The sequence below is a fragment of the Leptonychotes weddellii genome, chromosome 3 (assembly GCF_054177405.1).
Source record: "Leptonychotes weddellii isolate Sample4059 chromosome 3, ASM5417740v2, whole genome shotgun sequence".
Taxonomy (NCBI): Eukaryota; Metazoa; Chordata; class Mammalia; order Carnivora; family Phocidae; genus Leptonychotes; species Leptonychotes weddellii.
The window spans coordinates 136,171,093-136,190,350 of record NC_138371.1 but is presented as its reverse complement, the minus strand read 5'-3'; positions in this window follow the sequence as shown (position 1 = coordinate 136,190,350).

Below are 19,258 nucleotides of genomic sequence, written 5' to 3'. Positions count from 1 at the left end.
TGCCCTTCAATGAATGAATGGATAAAGAAGATGTGGTCCATATATACAATGGAATATTACTCAGCCATCAGAAAGGATGAATATCCAACTTTTACATCAACATGGATGGGACTGGAGATTATGCTAAGTGAAATAAGTCAAGCAGAGAAAGTCAATTATCATATGGTTTCACTTATTTGTGGAACATAAGGAATAGCATGGAGGACATTAGGAGAAGGAAGGGAAAAATGAAGGGGGGAGAGTCGGAGGGAAAGATGAACCATGAAAGACTACGGACTCTGAGAAACAAACTGAGGGTTTTAGAGGGGAGGGTGGTTGGGGGATGGGCTAGCCCGGTAATGGGTATTAAGGAGGGCACAGACTGCATGGAGCACTGGGTGTTGTACGAAAACAATGAATCATGGAACAATACATCAAAAACTAATGATGTATGGTGACTAACATAACACAATAAAATTAAATTAAATTAAAAAAAATAAATTATAGCTAAAAACTTCCCTAATCTGGGGAAGGAAACAGACATCCAAATCCAGGAGGCACAGAGAGCTCCCATCAAAATCAACAAAACCAGGCCAACACCAAAACATATGGTAGTAAAATTTGCAAAATATAGAGATAAGGAAAAATCCTAAAAGCAGCAAGGGAAAAGAAAACCCTAACTTATAAGAGAAGACATAAGGTTAGCAGCAGACCTCTCCACAGAAACTTGACAGGCCAGAAGAGAGTGGCATGATATATTCAGTGTGCTGAATGGGAAAGAAATGCAGCCAAGAATACTCTATTCAGAATGGAAGCAGAGGTAAAGAGTTTCCCAGACAAACAAAAACTAAAGGAGTTCGTGACTACTAAAACAGCCCTGCAAGAAATATTAAAGGGGACTCTGAGTGGGAAAGAATGACCAAATGTGAGAAAAACTAGAAAGTAGAGAAAATCTCCAGAAACAATGACTTAACAGGTAATATAATAGCACTAAACTCATATCTATCAATAATCACTCTGAATGTAAATGAACTAAATGCTCCAATCAAAAGACAGAGTATCAGATTGATAAAAAAACAAGGCCCTTCCATATGCTGCCTACAAGACACTCATTTTAGACCTAAAGACACCTGCCAATTGAAAGTGAGGGGATGGAGAAACATTTATCATGGTAATGAAATGTCGAAAAAAAGCCTGAGCCATACTTACATTAGACGAACTAGATTCTAGACCAAAGACTGTAACAAGAGATGAAGAAGGACAGTATATCATAATAAAGGGATCCATCCAACAAAAATATCTAACACTTGTAAATATTAAAAAAAAAAAACAACACTTGTAAACACTCCCATCCTGGGAGCACCAAATATATAAAACAATTAATAACAAACATAAAGGAACTTATTGATAATTATACAATAATAGTAGGGGATTTTAACACCCCACTTACAGCAATGGACAGACTGTCTAAAAAGAAAGTCAAGAAGGAAACAATGGCTTTCAGTGATGCACTGGACCAGATGGACTTAACAGATATATTTGGAACATTTCATCCTAAAGCAGCAGAATATATCTTGTTTTTGAGTGCTCATGGGACTTTCTCCGGAAAAGTTCACATACTGGGTCACAACTCGGGTCTCAACAAATACAAAAAGATTGAGATCATACCACGCATATTTTTGGACCACAACTCTATGAAACTGGAAGTCAAGCACAAGAAAAAATTTGGAAAGATCACAAATACATGGAGGTTAAAGAACATTCTACTAAAGAATGAGGAAATTAAAGAAGACATTAAAAAAAATACATGGAAACAAATGAAAATGAAAACATGAGGGTCCAAAACCTTTGGGATGCAGTAAAAGTAGTCCAAAGAGGGAATTACATACCAATACAGGCCTACCTCAAGAAGCAAGAAAAATCTCAAATACACAACCTATCTTTACACTTAAAGAAGCTGGAAAATAACAACAAATGAATCTAAAGCCTGCAAAAGAAGGGAAATAATAAAGATTAGAGAAGAAATAAATGATAAAGAAACAAACAAAAAAAAGCAGATCAATGAAACTAGGAGCTTGTTCTTTGAAAGGATTAATAAGAATTGATAAACTCCTAGCCAGACTTAACAAAAAGAAAAGAGAAAGGACTCAAACAAAATCAGGAATGAGAGAGGAGAGATCACCACAAACACCACAGAAATACAAACAATTATAATAGAATATTATGAAAAATTATATGCCAACAAATTGGGCAATCTGGAAGAAATGGATAAACTCCTAGAAGCATATAAACGACCAAAACTGAAACAGGAAGAAATAGAAAATTTGAACAGACCAATAACCAGCAAAGAAACTGAATCAGTAATCAAAATCTTCTGACAAACAAAATATCCAGGGCCAAACAGCTTCCCAGGAGAATTCTACCAAACATTTAAGGAAGAGTGAATACCTATTCTTCTCAAACTGTTCCAAAAAATAGAAATGGAAGGAAAACTTCCAAACTTATTCTACAAGGCCAGTACTACCTTAATCCCAAAACCAGACAAAGATCCCACTTAAAAGGAGAACTACAGGCCAATATCCTTGATGAACATAGATGCAAAAATTCTCAACAAGATACTGGCAAATCGAATCCAACAGTACATCAAAAGAATTATTCACCATGATCAAGTGGGATTCCTCAGCTGCCAGGGTGCTTCAATATTTGCAAGTCAATCAATGTGACACACCACGTTAATTAAAGAAAGAATAAGAACCATATGATCCTCTCAATAGATACAGACAAAACATTTGACAAAATATAGCATCGATTCTTGATAAAAATCCTCAACAAAATAGGGATAGAGGGCACATACCTCAACATCAAAAAAGCCATATAAGAAAGACCCACAGCTAATATCATCCTCAATGGGGGAAAACAGCTTTTCCTCTACGGTCAAGAACAAAACAGGGATGTCCACTCTCACCACTGTTATTTAACATAGTACTGGAAGTCCTAGCCTTAGCAATCAGACAACAAAAAGAAATAAAAGACGTCCCAATTGCATAAGAAGTCAAGTTTTCACTAGTCACAGATGACATGATACTCTACACAGAAAACCCAAAAGACTCCCCGCAAAATTGCTAGAACTGATACACAAATTAGGTAAAGTCACAGGATACAAAATCAATGTACAGAAATCTATTGTACTTCTGTAAACCAATAATGAAGCAGCAAAAATAAAAATCAAGGAATCAATATCATTTATAATTTCAACAAAAACCATAAGATACCTATGAATAATGGTAACCAAAGAGGTAAAAAATCTGTACTCTGAAAATTATAAAACACTGATGAAAGAAAGTAAAGATGACACAAAGAAATGGAAAAACCTTCCATGCTCATGGATTGGAAAAACAAATATTGTTAAAATGTCTCTACTACCCAAAGAAATCTACACATTTAATGCAATCCCTATCAAAATAACACCAGCATTTTTTCACAAAGCTAGAAGAAACAATCCTAAAATCTGTATGAAACCACAGAAGACCCCAAATAGCCAAAGCAACCTTGAAAAAGAAAAGCAATGCTGGAGGCATCACAATTCTGGACTTCAAGCTACATTACAAAGCTGTAGTGATCAAGACAGTATGATACTGCCACAAAAACAGATACAGAGATCAATGGAACAGAATAGAGAACCCAGAAATTGACCCTGAACTGTATGGTCATCTAATCTTTGACAAAGCAGGAAAGAATATCCAGTGGAAGAAAGATAGTCTCTTCAACAAATGGTGCTGGGAAAACTGGACAACAACATGCAGAAGAATGAAACTGGACCACTTTCTTACACCATACAAAAAAAAAAAATTCAAAATGGATGAAATACCTCAATGTGAGATAGGAATCCATCAAAATCCTAGAGAAGAACACAGGCAGTAACCTCTTTGACATCGGCTGTAGCAGCTTCTTACTAGATATGTCTCCTGAGGCAAGGGAAACAAAAGCAAAAATGAACTATTGGGACCACATCAAGATAAAAAGCTTCTGCACAGTGAAGGAAACAATAACAAAGCTAGAAGGCAACCTACAGAATGAGAAGATATTTGCAAATGACATATCTGATAAAGAGTTAGTATCCAAAATATATAAAGAACTTATCAAACTCAACACCCAAAGAACAAATAATCCAGTTAAGAAAATGGACAGAATACATGAATAGACGTTTTTCCAAAGAAGAAATCCAGACGGCCAACAGACACATGAAAAGATGCTCAGCATCACTCATCATCAGGGAAATACAAAACACAACTACAATGAGATACCACCTCCCACCTGTCAGAATGGCTAAAATTAACACATGAAACAACAGGTGTTGACATGCATGTGGAAAAAGGGGAATACCTTACGCTGTTGGTGGGAATGCAGATTGGTGCAGCCACTCTGGAAAACAGTAGGGAGGTTCCTCAAAAACTTAAAAATAGAATTACCTTAGGATCCAGCAATTGCACTAAAGGCAAATATCATATGTCTCACTCATATGTGGAATTTATGAAACAAAACAGATGAACATATGGGGAAAAAGAGAGGCAAACCATTAAAAAAAACTCAACTATAGAGAACAAACTGATGGTTACTGGAGGGGAGGTGGATGGGAGGATAGGTTGAACGGGTAATGGGTATTAAGGAGGGCACTTGTGATGGGCACTAGGTATCATATGTAAGTGATGAATCACTAAATTCTACACCTGGAACTAATATTACACTGTATGTTAACTAACTGGAATTTAAATAAAAACTTGAAAAAAATGGATAAAATAGTTGAATGTAAAATCTGAAACCATAAAATTTCTAGAAGAAAACGTAAGCAGTAAGCTCCTTAACAGTATTTGTCTTAGCAATATTTGTTTAAACCAATCTCCTCAGGCAAGGGCAACAAAAGCTAAAATAAACCAGTGGGATTAGATCAAACTAAAAAGCTACTGCACAGGCAAAGAAGTTAATCAACAAAACAAAAAGGCAACCTACTGAGTGGGAGAAGATATTATACAATTATACCTCTGATGAGGGGTTAATATCCAAAATATATAAAGAATTTATACAAGTTAATATCAAAAAAGCAAACAATTGGATTTAAAATTGGGCAGAAGACCAGAATAAACATTTTACCAAAGAAGACATACAGATGGCCAAGAGGCACACGAAAAGATGCTAATGATCAGGGAAATACAAATCAAAACCACAGAGATACCATCTCACAGCTGTCAAAATAGCTATTATCTGAAACAAAACAAAACAAAACAGAAACAAAAAGTAACAAGTGTTGGTGAGGATGTGACAAAATGGGAACCCTCCTACACTGTCTTTGGGAATGTAAATCAGTGCAGCCACTATGGAAAATGGTATGGAGTTTCCTCAAAAAATTAAGAATAGGACTACTACATAATGCAACAGTTCTACTTCAGGGTATTTATCCAAAGAAAATGAAAACACCAATTTGAAGAGATATATGTACTCCTATGTTCAATGCAGCATTATTTACAATAGCCAACATATGGAAGCAACCTAAATGTCCATTGATGGAAGAATGGATAAGGAAGATGTGGTATATATTTACAATGGAATACTACACAGCCATAAAAAAAATGAACTCTTGTCATTTGCAACAACATGGATGGACCTAAAGAGTATTATCCCGAATGAAATAAGTCAGAAGAGGAAGAGAAGTGCCATATGATTTCACTTATGCCATATGATTCATCTATATGTGAGATCTAAAAAAAAAAAAAAACTTTAAAAAATAAAACTAAATGAACAGAACAGAAACAGGCCATAGATATAGGAAATTATTGGTTACCAGAAGAGGAAAGGCAAAATAGGTGAATAGGATTAAGAGATATAAACTTTCATTAATAAAATAAGTTAAGTGATGGGGATGTAATATACTGCATAGGCTATATAGTCAATAATATTGTAACAACTTTGTATGTTGGCAGATGGTAAGTGGACCTATCATGGGGATCATATTGTAATGTTTAAAAATTTTGAATCACTATGAGGCACACCTGAAACTAATGGGATACTGTATGTCAATTATACTTCAATAAAAAGAGGAATGTGAAGTTAAAATTTTATTCTGAACTTTAACTTTTATTCTAGTCAAAGATTTGAGATGAAAATTTAATACTGTGAGAAGAAATAGTATAGAGACATTTTCTGTCAGTTATCTGATTTGCATGTAGCCCATGTTAAGTGTACTGAAGTTTGTTCTATTCTAGGTATTTATTATAATTATAATATTTGTATGTTATATAGTATATTATAGTCATAATGGGTATATTAGAGTTACAATAGGGCAAAAGTTCAAAACTACAATTCATGGTCATTTGGGATTTTATGAATAAGTCCAATGTTAGGGATTATAATACATGTTCTCTTCTGTAAAAATATATTTAAAATACTATCTTACCTCAGAATCATGGGAAAAAATATTCTGAGACCCTTCACTTACTCCCAAAAGAGGCACTTTGTACAAGTGTCCTAAGTTGGGTTTTTCTGCAAACATTTTCATTTCAAGAGAGAGGTTTACACATTAAAAAAAAAAAAAAAAGGGCACCTGGGTGGCTCAGTTGGTTAAGCGACTGCCTTCGGCTGGGGTCATGATCCTGGAGTCCTGGGATCGAGTCCCACATCGGACTCCCTGCTCAGCAGGGAGTCTGCTTCTCCCTCTGATCCTCCCCCCTTCTCATGCTCTCTCTCTCTGTCTCATTCTCTCTCTCAAATAAATAAATAAAATCTTTAAAAAAAAAAAAAGAACAAGAGACTGAAGAGCCACATCAGCTTTATGCACTTTGCATTCACCATCATGGCACTGCTACCTTTCGTATGGATGCGACAGCAGGAAAGCTTCCCTCCTCAAAACTATCTTCACATAACTTATTTCCAAGCCTCCTGAAATGCTACCATTAAAGATGCATCATTCAGAGAAATAAGTGCTTTATTTTAAAACAAAATCCTTTGGGAGCGCAACAATACTCCAAATTACTTATTCTTTTCCTTCCAGAGCATTTATTTTATCTCAAGGATATGATTCCAGATCTCCAGGCAAATGATTGTAATTAGTCATTTATTCACACCCTTCTAAGAGCTTTTGGATTTTAAAATTATGGGGAGTTTTTTGTTGTTGTTATTGTTTTGGTTTATTTTGTTTTGTTTCTTTGAGGAGAGATAGCTGAGGACTCTGACTCTCTGAAGCATTTGAATAGACATCTATTACTGTTGTAGGATCCCTAGAGTAAATAGAATGTGAAATGACAGGAAAATGCCCATCATTTGTTACCTAAAGCCTCAATTTCGACCCCAATGTAGAACCCATGTGATGGTAACGTGGCCTTGACCATGCAGAGCACATTGTAGTCCTATCTCTCTGGACCTAAAATTTTAATTTTTTTCTGAATGTCTTTTCCTCAGAAAATCCCTCTTTCTACCACCTCCTGTATCTGATCGAGATCAAATACGACAAAGTCTTCCCTCTGAAATAGCTATAACATGTGCCATTGTCACCCCCATTGACACTGCCCTTACCCAAGCATCACATGCTCTCATTGGAACATCCAACAACCTCCCACCTGGTCCTATTGCTTCCTCCTTTGTCCCCACCTGATTCATTTTCACTGACTTCTCCATTTAGCTTCTTATTTTGCCATTAGCTTTTTGGTCACTGTGCTCAACTCTCGTCCCTACAAATACTGCTTCCATACTGCATTATTCCTTTTTTGTTTACCTTTCACCCAGCTCTCATCATGGATGTTAGTGCCTTGGAAGCTTTCACTAAAATGCTCTTCTCATGTGTTTTACATTAAGTAATCCTGCTGTGGCTTCCTGAATTTTTTTCAGCACAGCAACAGAGCAGTCCTCAAATTATTAGTCCTTACATTTCTGTGTAATGTGTAAGCTCTGTAAACTCACATCTGTCTTGCTCAAACATGCACCATCAGTGCCTGGGGGGTGACTGGCAAATATACTTAATTGTGGGGAAAAATATGTTGATGAATAGTGAAGAATGCACCCAAAATTAAAAGGAAAGAGAACTAATGGACAGAAATAGAAACCGCCCTATTGTTGGCATTTTAACACTCCCCCTCCCCTAAAAATTCCACCCCTGTAATATGGCCCTGTTGTATCCTTGGTTTTGACCCATGCCAGGATTCCTCCTTAGCGGTACTTGAACCAATTTTAAAAGTTAGATTTGACATGAAATTTAATTAGTAAATTTAGTGATTAAGAAGGGGGTCTCTGTGGTCAAACTATTAGATTCTCTACCAAGCAAAAGACTTAAGACAGATTATTAAACCTCTGTGTGACACAGTTTACTCTTTTATAACATAGAGATAATAATAGTTTCTAATTTATAAAGTCATTCTGAAGACTGAGATTATATATACATATAAAGTATTTAGAACAGTGCTAGACAAAGAAACTGATATAAATTTGTCAGCTATGAGAATCTACATGGTGTATTAAATTATGCAGAGCTTGAGAGGTTAAACTGCATTTTAAGTAAGAATAATAAAGAATAAATATTACATATGTGAAATTTCAGACATATAACATAAATTAAACTTATACAACATATAAATTAAATGCTTATGAATCAATCATCCAACTTATGAGCTTGAACACCACCAGTAAGTTTTTAAGAACTGACAACATAATTCCCTGTCCCTGTGTTAAACAAAACTGGGGCATAGAGTCATAATATTTTGTCTCTTTTAATCTAAAACAGCCTATTACCCATATTGTTTGTCCTTTTTTCTTTTCTTTTGTTTTTAGTTTTCCATGTTGCAAAAATTCTTGAGAAGTTAAAGCCCATTATAGCCAAAGCAATCTTGAAAAAGGATAGCAACGCTGGAGGAATCACAATTCTGGACTTCAAGCTACATTACAAAGCTGTAGTGATCAAGACACTATGGTACTGGAACCAAAACAGACACATAGATCAATGGAACAGAACAGAAAAATCAGAAATGAATCCACAACTATATGGTTAACACATCTTCGACAAAGCAGGAAAAAGTCTCTTCAACAAAAGGTGTTGGGAAGACTAGACAGCCCCATGCAAAAGAATGAAACTGGATCACTGTCTTATACCATACACAAAAATAAACTCAAAATGGATTAAACACGTATTTTGAATGGACAGCCCCAACAGAGACGTTGGGAAGACTGGACAGCCCCATGCAAAAGAACGAAATTGAACCACGGTCTTAAACCATACACAAAAATAAAACCAAAATGGATTTAACACTTATTTTGAATGGGCAGAATGAAACTCATTTTGAGTTTATTTTTGTGTATGGTATAAGAAAGTGGTCCAGTTCCATTCCTTTGCATGGGGCTGTCCAGTCTTCCCAACACCATTTGTTGAAGAGACTTTTCCTCATTGTATATTCTTGCCTCCTTTGTTGTAGATTAATTGACCATTATCTGTGTGGGCTTATTTCTGGGCTCTCTGTTCTATTCACTCATCTATGTGTCTTTTTATTCTAACCTCATGTTCTTAAAAGAAGGAAAAGATAAATTTCTCAGTTTTCAATAAAGATGTTTTAAGCTTTCCTCTAGATCTTTTTACTTCAATAACTAGTATGGCATTTTTTTATCACTGTTTAAAAAGCTCAATACATAAAATGAAAATATTACCCCAACAGAAACATTTTTTCAGTTTTTGGTGTTTGTTCTGTTTTGTTTTGTTTTTAATCCCGAATCCCTGGGGTTACATAGCCAAACCCACTGTTTCATTTTCTGTGGCTATGACGACAGACTAAAAAACTACATTCTACTCTTAACAGCAAATTTTAAAAATGCATCAAAGCTCCAAAGGGAAAAAGAACACTGAGAATTATAAGTTCTATTAGGCGGTGTCCCATGTGTAGGGCAGCATTTATGTGCATGCTTGCATCATATTACTCCTCACGAGACACCATGGATCGCTTTAGAGTCAGCAGTGATTCACCCACTAAAATTAGCACCAGGGAAGCATTAATGTTACTTTTTAGAGCCGTCTTTCCAGATTCTTAAATTCGACCTTCAAAAGTAGCATGCATTTTCATCACGCTGAGATCTAAAATACAAATCATATATACTGTTTGAAATATTTCATTACCTTCATATGGCTCAAATTTCATAAATTTCCCTCTCAGAAATATACCAGATGATTTTAAATTTAGATAAATAGTAAACAGTCTGTATGTTTGACAATTTGTTTGTTTGGAGTTTTTATATTTTTTGGTGTCTCTCTCTCTCCCTCTCTCTCTCCCCCTGTCATCCTGTTCCCCTGAGCTAAGTGTTCCAAATTAGTGAGGCTGAGTCTCCACAAGGGATGTAAATCACGGCATTTGAGAAAGGCTGTCTTTTTGGGTCCCGCATCTGCTGACAGCATGATGAAAAGTTAATAGGCCAAATACACTTGCTATTTACAGTTGTATGAGCCTTAATAGTGAATTCTTTTCACAGCTGTCACTTTATGCCCCAAGATACACCCATTGTCACAAGCAACCTGTTTGTTAAGGAAGTTTAACCTCTTCAGAGTCAGAGCTTGAAATTTCAATCAGTAGAGAGCAAGATTTATAAATGACAAGGGTTTAACAATGACACTGGTGGAGATATTTCTATAAGGCAGGGACAGAAACAACAACCACACAAGATAGGATCGATGCATGAGAATCTTGGAGCCGTCTAGTGGACTGACTGACCTGTCACCACTCATGCAATTCTCCCACAGATTGGACCCTGTTGGTGTATACCAATGTTATCAAACTTGTCTAATCATGAGGGTCACCTGCATGGCTTGTGGTTACAAATACAGATTCTGGAGGCTCCCTGGAGAATCAAATTCAGCAGATATGAAGTAGAATTCAGGAAATTCAATTATTAACGAGTACCCCAGGTGATTTTATTGATTCAGCAAGTGTGAGCAGTACTGATTAGTCAGTCAATGCACGCCATCAGCAACCCTCTTCTTTCTACCTGTAGCTTACGTCAGTACACCATGAAAGTTAGGTTTCTGACAGGCTGTAGAAAGGATTCTTCTCCCTGCAAAAACCACATCACTGATGGGCTCCACAGACACTTGTATGTAAGTGTCTCTACTCTAATGCAGTCTGCACAGTGCAAACCGTGTGAGTTGTTGCTATAACCTAAGGAATATCTCTCTGCTGTCCAAATTCTCACATGCTCATTCCTTCCTTTCACATAAAATATTGCTTTTGGTGAGTTTTTTTGTTTTGTTTTGTTTATGTTGTTGGTTTTTTTGTTTGTTTGTTTGTTTAGGACTGTGCTCTCTGTTTAACTACTCACTGTGTAGTAGCCAGACAAATAACTGTGGTTCTTGGAAGCAAACACACCATATTTTTCCAGGGTAACCCTCCTTTAAGTGAAGATGGGGGTGTTCAATCTTCCATCTTGTGTCTTCTCCAATTCAGCCTATGGTTTCCAGCTGCATGGAAAGGGAAGGGAGAAGGAGCTGTGAATCTCCAAGGATATTTTAGGACTACAATTCCCTTAAAAGAACTAGCGATTTATCCCTAACGAAGCTGGAGATACAGCTTTTTCCTGCTTTGTCGAAGATGTGTTAACCATATAGTTGTGGGTTCATTTCTGGTTTTTCTATTCTGTTCCATTGATCTATGTGTCTGTTTTGGTTCCTGTTTTGGTTACTGTTTCTACACATACAGCAAGAGGAATGGGACACACCAAGGATGCTGCCAGGCTGTTCCACTGACCTCTTCATGTTGAGTAATATAACTTGTCTCTTCCAGGCTCACCATATAGACTGATTTGTACCAGATTTTTTTTTTAAAGATTTTATTTATTTATTTGACAGAGAGAGAGACAGCGAGAGCAGGAACACAAGCAGGGGGAGTGGGGGAGGGAGAAGCAGGCTTCCCGCCAAGCAGAGAGCCCGATGTGAGGCTCGATCCCAGGACCCTGGGACCATGACCTGAGCCGAAGGCAGACGCTTAACGACTGAGCCACCCAGGCGCCCTGTACCAGATTTTAAATTCCTGAATAGGCTTCTTCATGTGTTTTAATTTTTTGATCTTATTTAAAATAAATTAAATGGTAGATATTTCAATCATATTAAGAGCCCAGAATGGGAGGTAGTACAACACCAGGTATTTGTTTGCTTCTTCCTTTTTGAATAGGAAAGTTTTGAAGACGCATATTTTTAAAAAAGCACATTTTTATTTTTATTTTGTTTCTGTGTTCAAAGTTCTAACTTAGTGTAATTGTTTAAGCAAATACCATTGAGTTTTAATCCTCTGAGAACAAAGGGAGATTATTTTTTCCTTTCACACAGAGAGAAAAAGGACCCATTCCTCCCAGGACATACCCGTAATACTGTCCATAAATGAAGTACACTCAGAAACAAGGCTGTCTGCACACAACAGTAATAATATCTGTTTTTCTCTTTAGACCTTTAGAAATATAATATGGCTTTTATATCCCTTTTCCACACCTTAGTTCTAGAGTCATTTATCCATATCATAATATTCAAGGCAATTATTTCTTTTTCATTCAGATGAAGTATATTATGGATTCTTATGAAAATACTGTAAAAGTTGTTGGTCTTTTCTCTAAAAACAAACCAGAGACACATATAAACTATAGTTACGTATAGTTTTGACAGGTTCAAGGCTCCTTGAAGGCAGTCCATAAATCACAGATATCTTAGATATAAGCTCAGTAACTTTTGATTTAAGGTGGAAAACTAAACAATGATAATAATTTTAAAACTTTGTAGAATGCATAAAAACAAAAAGCTACATTTGCAGAAATAACAGGTGACTGATATGTTCAAGCAGGGCTGGCATACATCTATTGTTTGCAATTAGTTTCATTTTTCTATTCCCACAAATAACTGGGAATGTTCTTCCCACATACAGTACTTGAAAAAAATAAATCATTGCTCCTTGGCTTTCAGAAATATGACCTGGTTTATATCAAAATTTCTCTCCTGTAGCTGTATGCCTTTCCAAATTGTGTCCTTATTTCTACAAATCCTTTTAACAGGAAAAAAAAAAAAGTTACAAGTTTTTTGTTTTGCTACATGTTCCCGGACTTGAACAATTTCAACAACCATTTCTTCAGTCAGCTTTAACTTTAATCAGTTTTGACATTCTGACTGCCCTGTTCTTGGAGAGGTTGATTACTTCATACTCTTTGACCCAGAAGTGCTATCTTGCTATATTTTTATACATCCATATCCCAGATTTTCTAAAATTTTCTTGGTGCTATCTTTATTGTTTTGAGCATTTCAGTAACTAGATTGGAAAAAATTAGCATTCTTCAGACCATATTAATGCATCATACATTACAATGATTTCTATATTCAGCAAAAACTGGGAACAGAATATTGTATAAATTTGGATAAGCATCTTAGTGCAGTGAAATCTAGACTTATTTATGAAAGTAATGCACATGTATGTGTATGTACAAATTTGTATTTGTTTCCTATTGCTACAATAACAAATTATCACAAACTTATTGACTTAAAACAACACAAACTTATTAGTTTCCAGATGTGTGGGTCTAATACAGTCTCACTTAAGGCTAAAATCAAGGTGTAGGTAGGGCTGTATTCCTTTCTGGAGTCTCTATGGGAGAATCCTCTTCCTTGCCTTTTCCAACCTCTAGAAGCTCCTGGCATTCTCTTTCCTCCATCTTTAGAGCAAGCAGAGTTGCATATCGCCGACCCTTCAGTATTACATCTTCCTCTGACCACAACTGGGAAAGGTTCCCCACTCTCAAAGACTCATGAGATTAGACTGGGCCCACTCAGATAGTCCTGGAAAACCTCCCCATCTCAATGTTCTTCATCTTAATCACACCTATTTTTTTTTTTTTTTTTGGCCATGTAGGTAACTTTCAGGTTTTGTGCATTAGGATATGGACATTTTGGTGTTCGTTAATCTACCTACCACAATATGATAGTTTATGATACATGACATATCACATTTATGTGTGTATATATATATATATATAATGGTGTATTACATTTTTATTTTGAAGCATATCATACATAAAAAAGTATGTATGCATATATATACACACACACACACATATATATGTGTATATAGCTTATAAGATAATAATCAAATGAAAACACATGTAACTACTACCTAGGCTAAAAAGGAATATTACTGGTAGCTCAGAAGACTTCCTCCTCTGGTTTGCTCCCCTCCCATATACATACTCCTTCCTTCTTCCTTACCTCTCCTCCTAAAGAACATTGATACTGGATTTTGTGTTAACTGCTCTGATAGACATTAATAGTGCTCATTAATTCTTTCTGTACCTTTCCTATCTGGACATATAGGAGGCAAAATTCTCAAGTCCCTCCCCACCCAACAGGTAGGTAAGGCTATATATGTACTACTTAAAAATGAAATATGACTGGAAATGAAATTTCTTACTACTCTGTGAAGCAAAGTAAGGTTCTATGTGGTCCTCAATTCTCTTTGGCCTTTTGCTAGGAACAGTGGTGGGGCACAAGATTAAAGCAGCCTGGATTTGTGTGTCACCACATAGAGGATGCCATCATTTACACTGAAATTCACATCAGCAAAAATTAAACCTAAATTCTGCAAAGATACTGAGATTTTTCTTTGGGCAAGTGAAACAGACTTACCTATCTAAGTCATATTATTTAATTTTCTCTATCATTCTCCCAATTCTTCAATAACTCCTATATAATAGGTTATTTAATTTCCTTATTTTTCAAGTTAATACATATGGCATAAAATTGTATATATTTTTGTGGTTTGTATCTTTTACTCATTTTTTTAAAAATATTTTATTTATTTATTTGAGAGTGAGTGAGAGAGAGAGAGAGAGAGAACATAAGCAGAGGTGGGAGGGAAGAGCAGAGCCAGAGGGAGAAGCAGACTCCACGCTGAGCCTGACGTGGGGCTCAATCCCGAGACTCCAGGATCCCCCTGAGTTGAAGGCAGCCACCTGACTGAACCACCCAGGCGCCCCGCATGGTTTTAAACATTTTTCTATGTAAAAGTGTGCAGCTTTTTTTTATTAATTTTCACTAATATATATTTTATCAAATTGATATATCATGTTTTAAACTTTGCATTTTGCAATTAAAGGACATTTGCATTATACTAGAAGTTTTTCTGCTATGAATAATTTTGTGTACGTGTTCTTATAAATATCACCTTGTGCATATGTAATATCATGTCTTTAGTATATAAATAAAAGGGAAATGGTTGAATTGTAGGATTATACACATGTGCAACATTTTAGAAAAAAATTTTTTAACTTCTACCAATCTGTAGTTCCACCAGTTTTAGTGAGAGTTGTCATTCCAAACATTGTTGAAAATATTTCATATTGAGAAAACTTTGAATTGTTCCTAATTAGGTAGATCTGCTATTTTGTTTAAAGATTTTATTTATTTATTTGACAGAGAGAGACACAGCAAGAGAGGGAACACTAGCAGCGGGAGTGGGAGAGGGAGAAGCAGGCTTCCCGTGGAGCGGGGAGCCCAATGCGGGGCTCGATCCCAGGACCCTGGGATCATGACCTGAGCCGAAGGCAGATGCTTAACAACTGAGCCACCCAGGCACCCAGTAGATCTGCTATTTTATGTTATGGCCATTCTAATGTACATTTCTCTATTAGTAATGAGGGTGAGCATCCATTCAAATGTTATGGATTATTTGGAATAATTCTGCTAATGCCAGTCTTCTGCCCATTTCCCAAATAACTTGTTTCTTACTAATTTATTAGAGTTCGTTCTGTGTTCTAAATACAAATCCTTTATCAATTATATATGTTACAAATAATTTGTTCCATTTCCTGGCATACATTTTCATCATTAAAGTATCTTTTCATTTACAGAATTTCTTAATTTTTTAAATAAGACTTTGTTTATTTGAGAGAGAGAGAGAGAGTGCATGAGCAGGGGGGAGGGGCAGAGGGACAAGCAGACAAGTCCCTAAGTGCTGAGCAGAATGCGGGGCTCAATTCCAGAGCCCCAGATCATGACCTGAGCCAAAGTCAGATGCTTAACCTACTGAGCCACCCAGATGGCCCCAGAATTTCTTAATTTTAATGTAATAAAAGGTACTGGTCTTTTCCCACATACTTACTAACTTTTGTGTCTTGTTACAAAAATCCTTGCCTATACATACAAAGTCATAAGGATATTCTTCCCTATTTTCTCAGAGTGTTATAGTCATGTCTTTAATCCATCTGTAATGCATTTTCAGATGTTGTGCAATGTAGAGATCCAATTCTATTTTTTCTCCTTCTCTGTAATCAAATCCCCTAGCACTATTGACTGAATAGTTTCTATACATGTATAGATCTCTTTATGTTTTCTCTAGTCCATTGATCTGTCCTCCTATACTATATAACAGCAACTTGCTTCCTCAGTTTCCCCTTTTAGAAATGTCTTCCCTTGGCTAATTTTGGCTTTTAGTTCTCACATACGAATTTTATTTTATTTTTTAAAGATTGATTGATTGATTGATTATTTATTTAAGAGACGGAGAGAGAGAGAGCAGGAGCTGGGGGAGGGCCAGAGGGAGAGGAAGAAGCCGAGTTTTCACTGAGCAGGGAGCCCAGTGCAATGTGGGGCTCAGTCCCAGGACCCTGGGCTCATGACCTGAGCTGAAGGCAGATGCTTAACCCACTGAGTCACCCAGGTACACCTCACAAATGAATTTTAGAACTATCTTGTTGATTCCACATCAAATCTTCTATCTGATATCCAGGGTTAGCTTTCAAAAATTACCCATGTGCCATCCTCTGGACACTTTCACTGTCAAGAAAACAGCCACATGGAAATAACTAACTAGACAGAAGACTAACTGTTATATCTGGAAAGAAGAGGAGATGATTTATGTAAATAGCGAGCCAATTTATGTCACTATACTTTCTTCTGGATACCAAATCTTTAACCTTCTTACAGATACAACATGCTCATGGCTTTCCCAAGACAGACAATTTAAGTTCCCATCAAATCATTGGATTCAGCTCAATCATAGGCCCTCCATCTGATGTATAGTTTTCTCTATTATATCTGAGCCTGCTTCCCTTACTCTAGCCACACATGAACTAGAAAGACAAGGTTCCTACCACCCCTTGACCAATTAACACTGGTGAGAGAGTCTAGAAAAACTATAATAAACACTCTTACTCATAAAAGGGAAGCATTTCAAACACACAGTAATCATTGGCCACAGTGATTATGCAATCAAGCTAATTAGGCCTTATGAGATTCTTCTGCTTTGTCATTTCAAGATACCAATTTCTTTAGTTAGCAGCTTGAACACTCAAACCTCACAATCTATAAAGATTTAAAGAGCAAAAGACATTAGTTCTTGTTTACATAAAGTCCAAAACATGTTCCTATTTGATGAGTGACTCTTCTCCACATAGACTCCTTCCGGAATCTCACCATCTTTATCATATGACTTCTGGATTTGCTGTGTTATCTCAAATTTGCAAGAATATCAAGAGCATGGAGGACAGTGAATGGGAGAAATTTATGGGCCTGGCCCTGGAAGGGGACCACATCATTTCTTTCTTTCTTTTTTTTTTTTAAGATTTATTTATTTATTCATTTGAGAGAGAGAGAAAGAGAAAGAGGGCAGGGGCAGAGGGAGAGGGAGAAGGAAAGAAGCAGACTCCCCGCTGAGCATGGAGCCAGATGCGGGGTTCAATCTCAGGACCCTGATATCATGACCTAAGCTGAAACCAGGAGTCAGACATTTAACTGACTGCACCACCCAGGCACCCTGGGACCACATCATTTCTGCTCAATTTCTAGTTAACTAGAATTTGGTCATATGGCAATTTTGATTGCTTGAGAAGCAGAGGAATTTAGTCAAGCTATTGCCCAAGAGGAAAAGGAATTTGGTTTCACAAACATCTGCTTATATTTGCCCATATTTGCTTATATTTGTTCATATTATATAATTTTCCTTGGAAAATAAATTTGGGATTCATGCCAGAAAGAAGTAAAAATATGAAGACAGAATCATATAATTTAAAAATAATATTAATAATTACACTCTTGGTGTAATGGGTGGTGGCCAGTTGGTGGTCCCTATATGCCAGTAACTGTGATAAGATATTTAAATGTGGAACATTTTATTCTCATGACATCTGAAATAAGTACCTTTGATATTTACATTTACCAATGAAGACATTGAAGTCAGGAGAAAGTTTCTTGCCCAAAGTTACATGGCCATAAACGTGATATTCTGTACCTTGAACCTCGTTTATCTGACTCTGTAAGTCTCATTGCTAGATATTCCATGGTATATCCAACAGTCAAATGCAGATGAATCCTCCTGCTGAGTAATAAGGAAGGAGTTAAATGGAAGAAAGAACAGTATGTTGTATGTTAGGGGTTGAGGAGGGCAGATATAGACTAATATATGTAGATTTAGGAAGAACTAACTTTTAAGCTACCAGCGAATGTAAACTAAAGTATTACAAGGTGTATGGTATAGACCCAATAAACATTTATTGAGATATAATGTGCTTTTTCTTCCTTTTTCCTTTTGGTAAAAAATTCATAACTAAAATTTATCATCTTAACTACCTGAAGTATACAGTTCAGTAGTGTCAAGTATATTCACATTGTTGTAAAATAAATCCCTAGAATTTTTTCATCTTGCAAATCTAAAACTCTATACTCATTAAACTACAACTTTCCTCTTTCCACTCCCCCCAGACACTGATAACAACCAGTCTACTCACAATGTGTTTTTAAGATGCTGTAATTTGGGAGTTTAAGAGAAATGAAAAGATCAATAGAGAATGATTTCCCTTTACGTATGGAAATCAACTCTGTCAATCTATTCTCCATCTACATTCAGAGATCTCAGTGTACCACTGCATATGAGAAAATGCCACTATCCACTTAGGGTAAGAAAAAGTATGATATAAAGAAGGATAATGCAAGCCCTTGAAAGATGAATACTCTCCTGTCTGGATTGAACTGCAATGATTGACTAACAGAATCATGTATGGATAGAGGGTCAATAAATTTTTGACTTAGGCGTTGGTAATGTGCCAAAGTAGTGAATGACTATGCAGGAATTCTTTGTACAGGCCACGTCACTTAATGGTTAAGAGTATGGATTTTAGAGTTACTGAGACCTGAGTTTTAATCCAGTTTCTACCATATAACAATGATTTGTCTTTAAATCATTGGTAAAGAGGTAAAGTAAAAACTTTCCTCTCTGAGCCTGTTTCATTATTTTTAAAAAAA